This window comes from Eretmochelys imbricata, chromosome 2 (assembly GCF_965152235.1).
Source record: "Eretmochelys imbricata isolate rEreImb1 chromosome 2, rEreImb1.hap1, whole genome shotgun sequence".
Lineage (NCBI taxonomy): Eukaryota > Metazoa > Chordata > Testudines > Cheloniidae > Eretmochelys > Eretmochelys imbricata.
The window spans coordinates 144,623,701-144,641,736 of record NC_135573.1 but is presented as its reverse complement, the minus strand read 5'-3'; positions in this window follow the sequence as shown (position 1 = coordinate 144,641,736).

Genomic DNA, 18,036 nt, shown 5'->3' with positions numbered 1-18,036 from the left:
ATTTATCCCTCTGATATATTTATAGAGAGCAATCCTATCTCCCCTCAACCTTCTTTTAGTTAGGCTAAACAAGCCCAGCTCCTTGAGTCTCCTTTCATAAGACAGGTTTTCCATTCCTCGGATCATCCTAGTAGCCCTTCTCTGTACCTGTTCCAGTTTGAATTCATCCTTCTTAAACATGGGAGACCAGAACTGCACACAGTATTCCAGGTGAGGTCTCATCAGTGCCTTGTATAACGGTACTAAAACCTCCTCATCTCTACTGGAAATACCTCACCTGATGCATCCCAAGGCCTCATTAGCTTTTTTCACGGCCATATCACATTGGCAGCTCATAGTCATCCTATGATCAACCAATACTCCAAGGTTCTTTTCCTCCTCCGTTACTTCTAATTGCTGTGTCCCCAGCTTACAACTAAAATTCTTGTTATTAATCCCTAAATGCATAACCTTACACTTCTCACTATTATATTTCATCCTATTACTATTACTCCAGTTTAAACGGTCATCCAAATCTTCCTGTATGATTTCCCGGTCCTTCTCTAAATTGGCAATACCTCCCAGCTTTGTATCATCCGCAAACTTTATTAGCACACTCCCACCTCTTTTTGCCGAGGTCAGTAATAAAAATATTAAATAAGATTGGTCCCAAAACTGATCCCTGAGGAACTCCACTGGTAACCTCCCTCCAGCTTGACAGTTCACCTTTCAGTAGAAACAGCTATAGTCTCCCTGTTAACCAATTCCTTGTCCACCTTTCAATTTTCATATTGATCCCCATCTTTCCAATTTAACTAATAATTCCCCATGTGGCACCATATCAAACGCCTTACTGAAATCTAGGTAAATTAGATCCACTGCATGTCCTTTGTCTAAAAAATTTGTTACTTTCTCAAAGAAGGAGATCAGGTTGGTTTGGCACGATCTACCTTTTGTAAAACCATGTTGTATTTTGTCCCACTTACCATTGACCTCAATGTCCTTCACTACTTTCTCCTTCAAAATTTTTTCCAAGACCTTGCACACTACAGATGTCAAACTAACAGGCCTGTAGTTACCCGGATCACTTTTTTTCCCTTTCTTAAAAATAGGGACTATGTTAGCAATTCTCCAATCATACGGTACAACCCCTGAGTTTACAGATTAATTAAAAATTCTTGCTAATGGGCTTGCAATTTCATGTGCCAATTCCTTTAATATTCTTGGATGAAGATTATCTGGGCCCCCCGATTTAGTCCCATTAAACTGTTCGAGTTTTGCTTCTACCTCAGATATAGTAATATCTATCTCCATATCCTCATTCCCATTTGTCATGTTACCATTATCCCTAAGATCCTCTTTAGCCTTATTAAAGGCTGAGGCAAAGTATTTGTTTAGATATTGGGCCATGCCTAGATTATCCTTAACCTCCACTCCATCCTCAGTGTTTAGTGGTCCCACTTCTTCTTCCTTTGTTTTCTTCTTATTTATATGGCTATAGAACCTTTTACTATTGGTTTTAATTCCCTTTGCAAGGTCCAAATCTACCTGACTTTTAGACTTTCTCACTTTATCCCTACATGTTCTGGCCTCAATAAAGTAGCTTTCCTTGCTGATCCCTCCCATCTTCCACTCCCTGTATGCTTTCTGCATTTTCTTAATCACCTCTCTGAGATGTTTGCTCATCCAGCTTGGTCTACAACTCCCGCCTATGAATTTTTTCCCCTTTCTTGGGATGCAGGCTTCCGATAGCTTCTACAGCTTTAATTTAAAGTAATCCCAGGCCTCCTCTGCCTTTAGATCCATAAATTCTTCAGTCCAATCCACTTCCCTAACTAATTTCTTCAATTTTTGATAGTCAGCCCTTTTGAAATCAAAAACCCTAGTTGCAGATTTATTTTTGTTAATCCTTCCATTCAGTTTGGACTGAATTAGCTCATGATCACTTGAACCAAGATTGCCCCCTACAACCATTTCTTCTATGAGGTCCTCACTACTCACCAAAACCAAATATAAAAAGGCATCCCCTCTAGTCAGTTCAGCAACTACTTGATGAAGGAATCCATCAGCTATTGCATCTAGGAAAATCTGAGCTCTATTATTATTACTAGCACTCATCCTCCAGTCTATATCTGGGAAGTTAAAGTCTCCCATGATCATGCAGTTTCCATTAGTATTTACTTCATTAAAAACATTAAAGAGGTCTCTATCCATATCCAAATCGGATCCCGGCGGTCTATAGCATACCCCACGTGCTGTCCCAGGGGAGGCTCTAGTAGCTTTCTTCCCCAATGTGATTTTTGCACAGACAGACTCTGTCTTATCCATTCCATCACTTCTTATTTCTTTACATTCTACCTCATCCTTGATATACAATGCTACTCCACCACCTTTACCTTTATTTCTGTCTTTCCTAAACAGCACATATCCTTCAATAGCTGTAGTCCTGTCATGACTACTATTCCACCATGCTTCTGTTATCCCTATAATATCTGGTTTCACTTCCTGCACCAATAGCTCTAGTTCCTCCATTTTGTTACCTAGGCTCTTTATTGCATCCTCCATGGTAGGACACTTTACCACGGCAGGCCAATCGCACGTAGTCTGGAATCATTGCATAAAAAAGCATGGCAGCATGTGGTCCCGGTGTTTGCTGGCATTCAAGCAACATCCATTCTTTATCTCTCTGTGTTATCCTCAGGAGAGTGATATCATTCATGGTCACCTGGTTGAAATAGGGGAATTTTATTCAGGGAACATTCAGAGGTGGCCATTCCTGCTGGGCTGTTTGCCTGTGGCTGAAAAGAAATCATCCCCGCTGTTAGCCATGCAGTGGGGGAAGGAGTGAAATGATCATCCCAGGGTGGGTTTAGCTGAGTTTGTGCTGCATGTTAACCTGAAAACATCAGTCCCTGCTTTTAAATGGCCAATGTGTCTTTTTCAATTTTACTCTCCCATTTTTCCTCCCGCAGCAGCAAATGTTTCAATGCTGCCACTAGCATCTCCATCCCAGAGGTTAGCACAGATAAGAAGGTGAAAAAAAAGCACTCGCGATAAAATGTACTCTGAGTTCATTGAGTCCATCCAAACTAAAAGAGCCCAGCAGAATGAGTGAAGGAAGACAATGGCAGAGTCCAGGAAAGCGCAAAATGAACACGAGGACAGGAGGGACACGTGAGAGGACAGGTGGCGGGATCAAGAGGAAAGGTGGCTGCAGCATGATGAGAGGAGGCAGGATTCAATGCTGAGGCTACTGAGGATCAAACTGATATGCTCCGCCTTATGGTTGAGGTGCAGAAAAGGCACAGACTGCCATTGCAGCCCCTGTGTAACCAACCGCCCTCCTCCCCAAGTTCCATAGCCTCCTCACCCAGATGCCCCAGAATGCATGGGGGGGGAGGGGGTTGGAGGCTGTGAGCACCCAACCACTCCACCCCAGAGGACTGCCCAAGCAACAGAAGGCTGGCATTCAATAAGTTTTGAAGTGCAGTGTGGCCTTGTCCTTCCCTCCTCCCCCACCCCACCAAGTGCTTCCCTCCTTCCCCACCCATCCCGGGCTACCTCGGCAGTTAGCCCCTTATTTGTGTGATGAATTAATAAAGAATCCATGAATTTGAAACAACAATGACTTTATTGCCTCTGCAAGAGGTGATCGAAAGGGGGAGGGGAGGGCGGTTGGCTTACAGGGAAGTAGAGTGAACCAAGGGGCAGGTTTTCATCAACGAGAAACAAAACAGAACTGTCACACTGTAGCCTGGTCAGCCATGAAACTGGTTTTCAAAGCCTCTCTGATGCGCAGCGCACTCTGCTGTGCTTTTCTAACTGCCCTGGTGTGTGGCTCCATGTAACCAGCGGCCAGACGATTTGCCTCAACTTCCCACCCCACCATAAACGTCTCCTCCTTACTCTCAGAGATATTGTGGAGCACACAGCAAGCAGTAATAACAATTGGGAATGTTGGTTTTGCTGAGGTCTAACTGAGTCAGTAAACTGTGCCAATGCACTTTTAAACTTCCAAATGCACATTCTACCACCATTCTGCACTTGCTCAGCCTATAGTTGAACAGCTCCTGACTACTGTCCAGGCTGCCTGTATACGGCTTCACGAGCCATGGCATTAAGGGGTAGGCTGGGTCTCTAAGGATAACTATAGGCATTTCAACATCCCCAACGGTTATTTTCAGGTCTGGAAAGTAAGTACCTTGCTGCAGCTGTTCATACACACCAGAGTTCCTGAAGATGTGAGCATCATTGCAGCAAAGCCATCCACTATGACCTACACATTTCCCAGAGTCACTACCCTTGATAGCAGCAGCTTAGTGATTGTGTTGGCTACTTGGATCACAGCAGCCCCCACAGTAGATTTGCCCACTCCAAATTGATTCCCGACTGACTGGTTGCTGTCTGGCGGTGCAAGCTTCCAGAGGGCTATCGCCACTCACTTGTGAACTGTGAGGGCTGCTCTCATCTTGGTATTCTTGCGCTTCAGGGCAGGGGAAAGCAAGTCACAAAGTTCCATCCATGAAAGTGCTCTTACGCGTGCAAAAGTTTTGCAGCCACTGGGAATCATCCCAGACCTGCAAGACTATGCAGTCCACCCAGTCTGTGCTTGTTTCACGGGCCAGAATTGGCATTCCACAACATGAGCGTGCCCCATTTTCACCAGGATGGCCAAATTGCCGGGGCCCATGCTTTGAGAGAAGTCTGTGTCCATGTCCTCATCACTCTCATCACCGTGCTGCCATCGTCTCCTCGCCTGCTTTTGCAGGTTCTGGTTCTGCATATACTGCATGATAAAGCGCGAGCTGTTTACAATGCTCATAACTGCTGTGGTGATCTGAGCGGGCTCCATGCTTGCCATTGTATGGTGTCTGCAGGAGAGCAGAGGTGCAGGGGAAGCGGTGGTTGGATGACCAGTTTTGCAGATCTACTGCACCATCTGCTGCCAGGACACAACAGCTGAGTGGGCTGCACACTTGTCGTGGTATGGCAAGACAAAAACAGCCAAGCAGAGTTGCAGCAGAAGCAGCCCTTCGAGGCCACTAGGAGAACAGGAGAGCAGAGTGCCAGTGGAAGCAGTGGATGCCGACGGTCATATAGAGGACCTGGGAGGTGGAGTCATAGCATCAGGAGAGCAGAGTGGCAGCGGAAGTGGTGGATGACAACGATGGTTAGCAGTCCTACTGCACCATCTGCTGAAAGCAGTATGGCGCCCGTACGGAAAAAAGGCTCGAAAAGATGTCTGCCGTTGCTTTCACGGAGGAGGGGCAACTGACGACATGTACCCAAAACCACCACGACAATGTTTTTGCCCCATCAGGCATTGGGAGCTTAATCCAGAATTCCAATGGGCGATGGAGACTGCGGGAACTGTGGGATAGCTACCCATAGTGCAATGCTCCGAAAGTTGACGCTAGCCTCGGTACTGTGGACATAGTCCGCTGACTTAATGAGCTTAGTGCATTAGTGGAGGACACACACAATCAACAGTATAAAATCGCTTTCTAAAAAATCGACTTCTATAAATTCGACCTAATTTCGTAGTGTAGACATACCCTAATATTTTGTGATTCTATAAGGCACCTTTTAAAATGACTTTCAGGCCCTGCCCTCTAAAACCAGCTCTTAATGGCCTGTGTGAATTACTGAAAATTGGCTGTTTGTCCAAGTTCCTAGTGAACAGGCATCCACATCACAAAAATACCACTACTTCAAGCCACTTGCATACAATCACATTCACCACTAATCAGCACTCTCATTTGTCATCCCATTTTATAGGGCAAAGTATAAAGATGCATGGAGACAGTAAGTTATTGATAAATTGTATAGTTAATTGCTTGACCACACAGTTCATTTTTTCATTATGAAATATCCTTAAGAGACCAAATAACCAGTGCCAGTCAAATTTATTAATAAGTATGACATTCCCCACGGTACAATCTGGACTGTTTAACTGCTCTGTCCATTTAACTCTCCAGCCCAGGGTGCCTTTTACTAGTGAAAAGCAGCGTCTCCAGACTCTGCTCACTCACAGCCACTAGTATATAAAGTCATTCCCAGCAAAGTTATAAGAATGCTTTTCCAGTCTCTCATGAACTATATACAGGGTGACACCTGCAAATTCTTAGCCCCAGCTTTGCACCTCGAGAAATACGTGTCTTGTACTGTTCAGCACACTGCTGAAAATGGAAGCTCATTAATAGTCCATCATTTCATCAAAGGAAATTATTATACACCAGCCTTTGTTAACCTGAGTAGAGATTTCCCAAACACTTCAACCAAAAACACCGGTTTAGATAAACCAATAAAAGAAGTTTATTAGCTAGAGAAAGGTTTTAAGTGATTATAAGTGATAAGGCATAAAAGTCAGAATTGGTTACAAAAGAAATAAAAGGTAAACACAATCTAATTCCTAAACTTTACCAAGCTAAGTAAGATTTGAAGCAAGCAGCTTTCTGGCCCAAGCATATGCTGCAGACAGTTCACAGTTCTTAGTTCACAGGCTGGATTTTCTTTCAGCCTGGGACCACTCCCCTTAGTTCAGGGTCTTTCAGGTATTCATTGATGTTATGAGCAGACAGATGTAAGGTCAAGAGGAGATGTGGCCTTTCCCCCCTTTTCTTATATTCTGAACCTTTGTACTGGGAAAGTCTTTGCTGGGTTATGGGGTCAGAAATTTAATTGCGTATGTGCTCTGCCTGCTGTCCTTCAGGTGAATTATAAATACTTTGTTTATAAGTCCCCTGCTGGTAAATCTCCGATTAAACAGGCAATAACTTTTTATCACACTGCTGGCTGCAAGTGTGTCTTTGTCTCTGAAAAACTAGTTTAAGCCCACTTTTATAACTTTATAACATGCTATGGTAAAATCATTGTTATAGAGTAGAGTCTCATTACTTTACATACAAAGCTTCTGTACATATTTTACCAGGATAATAATAGACAGTAGATTGTGAGTTTTCAAATGATACTTCACAAGGCATACTTTGTACAAAATATATCATAACCACATAAAAGTAGTGAAAATGGGGGACAGTATGTCACATACAGTACAGGAAAAATGTTCTATTGATACCAGTCTCCTAAGAGCAGTCCCACACAGCGATATTACGTTTACCTTATACGGAAAGTGTGCCCCCTAAGTCATACATTTCAGTTGGTATTATTTATGGGATTTCACAAGTTACACATTTCTTTACACACCACTGAAATCCAACCAATTAGTTTGTTCCAGTTCCCTAATTTGTTATTCTATTCTTTCCTTATCTTTGTTTTGGATATTATCATTCCAGATACTGATCCATGAAGATACTTCCCTAGCTCATACTAAGACATAAAAGGAATTTATCTTGATTTTGGCAGGTTTCCTGTTTGCTTATGCCAGATGCTTACTTCAGCAAATGCAAGGAATTATGGGATACTGATCATAAGTGAACAGGATTATGATGTAGGCCAGTTTAGGCATATGGTGTGGAAAATTCATATTATATATATATACCAGAATATATTAATCAATATACTCTAGAGGTTTTTTCCATATCAGTGTGGAGACACATTTCCAGGTTGGAGATTCTTGCAATAGGTTACCTGATCTGAATAGTATTAAGGGTCTGTAATGATGCTGGTTCTGGTGGGACCCAACTGAGAGTGCTAATTCAGAACAAATTGCCTAAAGCAGGGCAGTTACAGCCCAAGGCTGCGGTTTCTGTGCACACCAAGGCAAACCAAACCAGCCAAACAGAGAAGACTTTGGTTTTACCCCACTGGCTAAACACAAGTCACACAAGAAATTCCCTTAGACACCCCAGTTTCGCAGTATCACCACCAGTGCCAATCGTTATGGGGACAAATGGTTATGAAAACCAATACCCCAGTAAAAGAAAAAAGGTTCTCTCAATCCCAAAGGACCAAGACCCAGACCCAGGTCAATATACAAATCAGATCTTACCCACAAATCACGCTGCTGTCAATCCTTTAGAATCTAAAATCTAAAGGTTTATTCATAAAAGGACAAGATATAGAGGAGAGCTAGAATTAGTTAAATGGAATCAATTACATACAGTAATGGCAAAGTTCTTGATTCAGGCTTGCAGCAGTGATAGAATAAACTGCAGGTTCAACTCAAGTCTCTGGAGTACATCCACAGCTAGGATGGGTCTTTCAGTCCTTGGTTCAAAGCTTCAGTGTAGCAAAGTTCCTCCACAGGTATGAAGCAGGTTTGAAGACAAGATGGAGGAGCTGCAGAATCTTTTTATAGTCTCTTGCCATGTGGTCTTTCTTTCTTTGTTCCAAAGACAAGCTGTCCATCACATGGCATGGAAAAACCTCAGAGTTCTGTCCATAGGCATGTCCCTGCATATCTTGCTGAGTCACAAGGCATGCCTGCCTTCTCTCAGTGGGTCAATTGTATAGCTGATGGTCCTTAATGGGCCATCAAGCAGGCTAGGCAGAGTTGACACCAACTTGTCTGGGGCATCACCCAGAAGCATAGCATAAATTTGAAATACAGACAGTATAGAGCCAATATTCATAACTTCAACTACAAAAATGATACACACATATAGACAGCATAATCATAATCATCAAACCATAACCTTGTCTTAGACACCTCAATTGACCCCCTTTGGTGCCACTACAGGACCTTGGTTGCAACGATGATCTTTACGGTCCCAGATTATGTCAATAACGTCACAGGGTCTCAATCTGACTCCTTTCATATGTATTAAATTCACTGTAAAAATAATAGATTCTACTGTTAGAATTTGCATGGACTTCCCATTGCCTCTCCGTGGTTTCCCCATAATTCATCCCTCATATGAGTGATCACTGCTATCAAACTGCTCTCGTTTCTCCTGCATGAGCTTCAAGGGATCTGCAATATTTGTGAATTAATTCATATTACATTAATTATTTCCTTATATTGATTCTCCATTAACTTTCACTAACTTTCAGAATTGGTGGTCTTTAAAAAATATATAAACAGTGCTCACCAAGTTGTTTTTTTCTAGTTTCTAGTCTCACCACTCTGTTTTAAAGCTTTTGATGGTCTTGTTCACTTTACTCCATTTATCTTTTAAATACCCTAGAAACCAAATCAGGCTGTTCAGTCTCAGACTACAACCCATTTAAAATTACATGGATGTTGTGCATCCTCATATGTTTCTTCTACCCACACCCCCTGAGAGAATTTAGCTAAAGGCATGTGGAATATTAAATCTACTCTGATAACACTATTGTTTTCCATTGCACTGAACACCCAGCTGCTATCAGGATATCTTGGTATTTTAATTGCATGCTCTAATAATGCTAACTGTAACACAGTACATGAAGGCATTAATATGTATTATTTTAATATCTATCTCGTTGCTAAACAGAGGAAAATGCTTGTTTTCAGAAGTAGCTAGTCACCTATGGGGCATTGCAAAATAAGTTTTCTAAAATCCATTTCAACCACAAATTTTGAAGGTCAGTTTTTTAAATGGCTTTTCCCCTGACTACATGTTTACATTGGTTGACTGCCAACATTGAGTGCACTTTATTACCCCTGGGTAAGCTAACATGATATTTCTAACTTACTGATACTTTTCAGATAACCATTTTAGAGCCTTTAAACACAAATTAAGAAACCAATATTTGTTCCATTGAAGTCAGTAAGAGTTTTTTCACTGACTTCAAGAGAAATAAGATTGACGTCTAAGACTTGAGAGTGTTAACCGTTCTTAAAGTATGGTCAACATTTTTGCTTTACGATGCTTTACAGAAAAATAGTTTTGCTTTCTTATATTGTGAGGTTTTATTATCTTAACTCAAGCAGGGTGCAAACATTTATGACTAGTTGCATTTACAAGCCGCATACACGTATAAATACTCTGCAGGCCCAAAGGTATTTGAGAAGCGGGGGTTAAGTAACTGGGGGCCTGTACCCTCTTATGTGGGTTCCTTGCATGTAGAGTAGTGGAAACTGTGAGCCAGATTCTGGCCACTTTCCAAGCTTGTGTGGAAAGGGCCAGGCAGAAATGTAGTAACCCCAATGGCAGGAGGTTGAATTCCCTATAAGCCATCCCCTATAAGCCATCCCCCATGAAAGGGTATAGTTGCAAGCTCAGAGCTTCTGAGGGCCTGGGGAGCTCTAAGAGTCAGAATTTCTCCTTAAGCTGGTGCATGACTCCCTACTACACACTGGGCCTGAAAGGTACAACTGATATGTCTGTTAGCTCCATGTTGCACAGTTTCAATGGAATTTTTCCATTGGAGATGAAGGAATGTGGTTTACCCCTCCTTTCACTTGCAGAAAAGACCAAGAGTTCAGCTTCCTTAACATGTGTATCCGCTGAGACCTACATTGAAATCTGAGAATCGACCAGACTCGAGGGCCACCAGTGTGTGAGAAGTACCAATGGTTGCATCTAGAACCCTTCAGGAAAGGCTTGAGGTTTACGCAGCATAGAAGGGGAAGCTGCACAAATTATCACAGACTGTGCCATCTGTAACTTGCACCTCCTCACCCTGCAGGCTAGAGTGCAGAGGTTCTGGAGTTATGGTCAGCCATGCCTTCCCAACTCATGGAATCTGAACCCCAGGGAGCCACAACAAACAGGCTTCCATGATATCTAAGGTAAATGGGGCTAGGGAACTGCTCCAACTTGTAAATAATTTGTTGGATCCAGGTTGTCTCCATTTAGTGGCACAACTGAATGTTACTCACTGTGAGGAATTTTCACCACCTGGTTTAAATGGGAAGGGCTGGGAGGAAAGCATTCTCCATGAGGACCCCTCAAAACTGGAACTCGTTTTCACTCCTTGGTCCACCAGAGGCTGAATCTGTTGACGTCTGATGCCACAAAAACTTTCTTGGGATATGGAGGATTTATTGGATAGGGGTAGGGAAGGTCTGAATTTAGGAGAGTAGGGGAAGGTTATAAATCTGTGTGCATTGGCCCAGCAGATAAATTGATATTGTATGTGTTTTGAATTAAGCATATTACTTTACATGCACCTACAATAACGGACTGGCACATTTTACATAAAACTAAATATGTGTAGTTTTTTTTTCTCTACAGTAGATGTCTATATATGGACCATCCATAGTGCTACAATACTAGACACTTTTGGCCAAATTGTCAGTGAGTAAAACCTGTGTGCAGGCAACTGTGAACCTCTGTTTTCACAGTTTGGTCACAACCTGGCTGTTTCGTAAATGCAGGTGCAGACAGACAATATGCACAGCTCTCAAGGCTCATTATTTCAAAATTTGGACCCCAAAGAGAGGCAAGAGCAAGTAGTGCAAATACGATACCCTGTCTAATTTCTAACAGCCTTACAGGGAAGGTATAGTAAGAAAAATACCCAGTTGACAATACCATCTCTGAACATTAAGGAGTTGTGAAGGAGAATGGTATTGTATAATACAACCTCAAAGTGGTATGCTGTGTTATAACTGACATTTGTGAAGGGATGGATTCACCATGGGCACCTCCTTGTGGCATGGTGAAGAAGCTTTCTCCCCACTGGATGTCTCCTGCTGACAGCTGCTCTGCCTCTGTGGTGACCTGCCTCTTCCTGCAACTTGGCCCTCTATCCAGGTCAGATTAAAGTCTCTATCTTTCTGGGATAGTCCGTGAACAAAAAGCAAGGGGAATGAACACAAAGAAACTGAGTTAATATGAAGTGGAAGGGACTGACTCCCCCTTCAGGTGCATGAGATTCTGGCCTCCCTTCCCTTAGGGAGGGGCCTTTAAACAGTGGTCATCTAGAAAGCTCTTGCTTTCAGGCAGCCCATTCTTCCAGAGCTGCAGGTTGAAGGTCTTTTCTCTTCCATGGTCTGCCAACAAGAGAAGTGTTCTGCTTCCTTTTTACCTCCTTCAGCCTGTTGTGTCTTGCAGGTGTAGTGGGGTGGAGCTGGCTGAGCCCAGAGCAGCTCCTTAACCCCTTGTTGTCCATTGTGGGGTTTGTACACCCCATCACACATTGTTTATACAAAATATATATAGGAAAACACATCCCATCCAACAGTAGTAATGCACCTTTTCTTTCCCTTGAAATGGTCACTACTGATTACTTTTTATAGTGCTTTAGAATATAATACCTGTTTTATCCAGGTGACAAGGTTTGTTCCAGTTCCAAAACTTTCTGAACTTTAAATAATTATTTAAGTAATAAATAATGCACCCTCGACTTGGAACAAGTTTTTCAAGGTATGACAAAGCACTTTGCTGTTATGGTAAATGTTTAGTGTTAGAGACATTTAAAAAAAGGAGTTTGCTTCCAGGATACCAGAATATATATTTTAAAATGCTATTATTTCTTGTTATTAGAAGACTTCTCTAGTAGATACCCAAGAAGTGCATTGTCAGAAGCTTCTAACAGAGTTGGTAGCTCCTAGAATTGTAAGCCTGTCATTTTCTGCAAGGACACATTGCATTGTCATTTTAGCCCAGTGTCACCCTTTGGCTCCAGTCCTGAAAGTTGTTCCATGTGGGAGAATCTCAGACCCTGTGGAAAGTCCCATTGGCTCATGTGGGATCCTGCACAGGCACAGAGGGGCATCTCCCCACACAGAAAAACTTACAGGATTGGAACCTAAGTATTTATTATTTTGATGATTTATTGTTTGCATTGCAGTAGCACCTACTAGTCCCAGTCATGGATTATGGCCCTATTGTGCGAAGAGCTGTACACATGTAACCTAAAGACATCCCTGCCTGAAAGAGTTTACAATTACAGCTGGCTGGAAATTTTCCATCAGGGTGATTTTCTGACAGAAAATGTCCTTTTCACAAAATCAAAATTTTCCTCAGGAAAAATTAAATTTTGCCAAAGTTTTTTGATTTTCCATCAGCTTCCAAAGCTGAGCACTCTGACTCCTTACCTAAGACCCTGGGGCAGAGACATGGACCGTTAAGCCTTCCTGGCTCCCTACCTGCTGTGGGGCCAGAGAAGCTGAGCTCTCTTGCTCCATGAGCTGTGAGGAAACTGGGCAGCTGGGATCTCTGTTTTCTGGCTGGCGGGCTGCAAGTCTCTTGGGTCGGCAGCAGGAAAGATACAACATTTCATTTCAGTTCTCCCCAAGCACAATTTTCTTCTTAAAATCTCTTCCCATTAAAATTTTTGCCGTTTTTACTTTTTGTCCTGATTTGGTATGGATTTTTTCTAGCTAGTTCTACATATGATCATGTCCAGGAACTATAGATGGATAGCACACACAGAGGAAGCACAAAACAACATTTTGATTAGTGTGGTAAATAGAGATGACTGTGTGCTAAAAGTAAATCTTTTTTTCTGCTGTGTACTATTTATTGTCTTTATAAAAGTGTTTTAGGTTTGCAACAGGATTTGCAACACCAGCCTCATAAGTCCACATGGAGGCTCTATAGGTTCATGCTAGCTGATCCTTTTGCAAGATCAGGGCCATACTTCATACCAGTGAGTTATGGATCCCCATTGTACAATAAATCTTAAAATAAAGAGGAAGAATGATCTTGTTCTTAAAGCAGCAACCTGGGAGTCTGAAGATCTGAGTTCAACTTTTGCTCTGCTGCAGAATTTCTGTGTGACCTTGGACAAATTCCTTGATGTCTCTGTATTTCAGCTCCTTATCTTGTGGTGCTTTGTTTGTCTGTCCTACCCATTCACTAGTCAGTGCTAATAGCTTCACACACACTGAGAAGTACCTTGCTCCGCAAGCAGTGGCACTGAAGAGAATATAAAATTTGTGGAGAGTAAGGTGCTACTCAACATGAGTATAGGTATCAGAATCTGGATTTTAGATTGTAAGATCTTCAAGTAAGGGAGTCACAATGTGTTTTTGTATAGTGCATAGTACACTGAGGCTGCCATCTCAGTTGGAGCTGGTAGGTGTTGCAATAATAATAATAATAATTATAACAAGTAGATTTAGACTGGGATTAATCAGCAGTGGAATTACTTTTCAAGTGGAGATATGTGCCTGGAAATTAACTAGCATGCTAGACTTTTTCCAGATTTTTCACTAAATAAGTCATGTCGTAATTTCACTCTGCTATTTAAGGGAAATACGATTTTAACATAAAGCAGTGCTAAGTTAAAACTCAGTTTTAGAACATATATGTCGGCAACAGTGTTGTTTTTCTTGCTAAAGAGGTTATCAACAAAAAAGAATTGGAAGAAAAATTACATTTAAATAAAATAGATGGGAGGCATGGAGTATTGTTTTACTTCTGTCTCTTTCCACTTCACATCCCTGGGGAACAATAATGTAACCAGACATCCAGCATGCTAATGAATTTTAATTCTAACATGCCTCTGATCCATTTCAGAAACAGAATACTAGGCATCTACTCTGACTGGTTTCCTAAGCAAAAAACAGGCATGCATAGTGAATAAACAGATTATAATAACCACACTTCGGGCAGATGCTGCTTTTTAAGCCCTGGAGCACAGTGAAAAGGGCATGGCGGGGACATACTATAGCAGCTGCCTCTAAAAGGGATGCTGGTTGACTCAGGTTACCTCAGGAATGCATTCTTTCAGTGGGAGCAGCCTGCTCACCCACATTCAAACTCTCACAGGTATTTTACCAGGAACAGAACAGAACAGGAATGGAGTCTCAGAACTTAGTAAGTAATCTAGTTAGATATGCATTAGATTCTGTTTTGTTTAAATGGCTGATAAAATAGCTGTGCTGAATGGAATGCATATTCCTGTTTTTGTGTCTTTTTGTAACTTAAGGTTTTGCCTAGAGGGATTCTCTATGTTTTGAATCTGATTACCCTGTAAGGTATTTACCATCCTGATTTTACAGAGGTGATTCTTTTACTTTTTCTTCTATTAAAATCCTTCTTTTAAGAACCTGATTGTTTTTTCATTGTTCTTAAGATCCAAGGGTTTGGGTCTGTGTTCACCTATGCAAATTGGTGAGGATTTTTATGAAACCTTCCACAGGAAAGAGGGTGTAGGGTTTGGGGAGGATTTTGGGGGGAAGATGTCTCCAAGTGGGCTCTTTCCCGGTTATATATCTGTTAGACGCTTGGTGGTGGCAGCAATAAAGTCCAAGGGGAAAAGGAAAATAGTTTGTACCCTGGGGAAGTTTTAACCTAAGCTGGTAAAAATAATCTTAGGAGGTTTTCATGCAGGTCCCCACATCTGTACCCTTGAGTTCCGGGTGGGGAAGGAACCTTGACAGAAGTCTTTAAGAAGGGAAGAACAACATGAGGCCATCCTGTATCTTGAAACAAGGTCTTTAAACTTTGGAAGATATAAGCAAAGGACAGAAGCATCTTTGGCTTCCATCACTACTAGACAGACACAAGGCTCCAGAGCTCTTGCAAGATGGGAAAGATGGGTCCTTCACCTATGGAGAGGTTGAAGTCTCTGGGAACTGAATATAGATGAGAAACCTGCTTAGGCAAATATCTTTTCCTTGGAAGACAAAGGAAGCCATCCCCTTGTACTTCTGTGGAAGTACAGTTGGAGTGCCTTAAGTGATTATATTCTGCACATGGTGATCAGTCATATGCAGGCCACTAACAGCAATCTTAATAAACCCTAAACTGTATACATAGTAACATAAACATACACACCACAGACACTCATCTTTATTATCCCAAACATACACATTCATTAACTCTATTTCTATTCTGTATCCTATACTATAGTTTCTATTCTATATCATATACTATAGTTTAGTCTCCATAGTTTTCTTTCCCTCTGCTCTGTCTTAAGGATCCTTTTCTGCTCTGTCCCAGAAGCCCACTGCTGCTACTGTCACCCCTAGGTTGCTTCTGCTACTGCTTCTGATTTCTTTACTCTTTTAGGTTTCTTCTAATTTCTTCTGATTCTCCTTCTTCTTCTCCTACTCCTAACTTCCCTGACTTTTGCCTGATTCCTCTCTGCTTTATATACAGTTTTTGACCTGTTCTGTTTGGCTTATTTTTCAATTCTAGCATTAGCATACCTACCTTCCAATCACCTTTAGACCTACTCTAATTGGTCCATATTTATAGACCAATCATAAATGCAAAATCTGGCTAGCAATCAAAAATGTTACACAACAAAATTAAGTATTATGGGATGGTGACTAGGATGGTGACCCTTACCAAGTTTTGGACTGAGCATGCCTGATTCATCCCTCCCTTCAGTGTTGAAGTGATCTTTTCCTAATCTCAGTTCACACTTTGCCTAACAACACACTAGCCATAGGCTAACCTGCTTAAACTGCTAATTCATTGTCCTTGGCTGTGTGCCAACTTTGTACTTACACTTAAATTACCGAACTTTTAAACTATAAACCATCACCTTATATCTTTAGTATATGCTGAATTGTTACCTTATGCATCTTAAAATTATGGTCTATCACTGTCACTCCATATCTTACCAATTTAGTTCATTTTATTTTAGTTCTTCCCCTATTTTCAGTTAATGGTGGCAAAGTAATGTTTTCAGTGCTGTGCTTAGGAAACCAAATAGAACAGATCAAAATCCTTTGTATGACACTCAGCCATGCCCCATCCCCATCTGACTCTGCGCCCTCCCATCCCCCATCCTCATGAGGTCCTGCACCCCCCACTCCCACTCAGCCCCTACACAGACTGTCCCCCTGAGTATCCCTTCTGAACCACAGTGTATGTGATCCCCCAGCAGCCCTGTGTGCCCTACTCTGGCTGTCTCCCCCATATCCTGTGCCTCCTCACCTGGCCCTGTGGGAAGGGAACCGTGAGGAATGCAGCCTCTCCTCCTCCTCCCTATTGCGTGCTGACTGCTACAGTCCTGAGCTGGCTACCCTTTCTTCTGGTGCTACAGCAGTTTGTGGTGGGCTAAAGGCGTAACTGCAGCACCTTTCCAGCAGAGGGAAAAAAATGTGTGGAACATGAATTCTGAGCATGTACTATTCACTTTCTTCACACCATTTGTCATGCTGTTGAGTGGCTCACGACTGTGAGTACCTACCTCAGGGAAGATTTTCTGAAAACACGGCAGACACCCCAAACTGGTGCTGTGTTCTATAATTAGATTTCACCCAGCCAGTAACAAATGTGAACTCCTAGATCTCTATACCAATCTTATCATGGAGTCACAGGCAGTGCCCTTAGACTCTCCAGTCTATCTTGCCACTCAGACAAACTGGACTTTGCGATAAAAGGTCACTCAAACCAAAAATCACACCACTTCAGGCTGCTCCCAGTCCCAAGAGACCAGTCACTTGCCCCATGTCAAATTGGTACTCTAGAGCTTACACCAAAGACAACGCTGGTGGTCAATTCTATAGTAAATTAACTAAAGGTTATTAGCTAAGAAAAGGAAGTAAGAGTTATTGAGAGATTAAAGCAGATAAAATATATATACAGGTGAAGCAAAATCTATAATTCCAAATGGTAGCAGAATGTAGTAACCTGTCAGTTTCCCAAAAGTATCTTGGATCTACCCTGAACAACTCTGGGGATCTTTGTCTTCTTGTTCAGTAATTCCTCCCTGTTAGAATCCAAATAGTCCAGAGATGAAGGATCTTTCCTTGAATCCATTGCTTATAGCTTATTCTCACAGAAAACAAGTTCACAGTATCACTACCCATATGGGTTTTTCCTTTGATGATAGAGAGTGAGGCATGCATTAAGAGTCTTTGACCTCCGATCATCACACACAATGACCACTTGATTTGAAGTCATCACTTTTCTGTTCAAGTTCTTTGTTTGTATTCCATGAAGCTTCTGTGGAAGTGTAGTAGTCATTTTGTGCTAGGCAAGAGCCCTGCAGAAGACAGGCTAACCTTATTGTTAATAATACGATATTTATAGAAGCGGGGCTTGTGCTAGGCGGCTGGGAAAATTGTCTGAGATGCTGTTTTTTGACCTTGCTTTGATAGAATTGGAATGTAGACTGTAGTGGAATTTGTTGAGAAAAATAAGATAGCAGGTAGGAATATGTATAAACAAACTGCAGCTGTGATCATTATTGCCTGTAGCGAAAAGGTATAAAGGCTTGCCTCAATTGTTTATCTCTGGAGCCCTACCTGGAGTGAGGGAGATTCCCTGCCTGGGTGTGTGGTTCCCCTCTTGCAATTGCTTGAGAATAAATGGTCTCTGA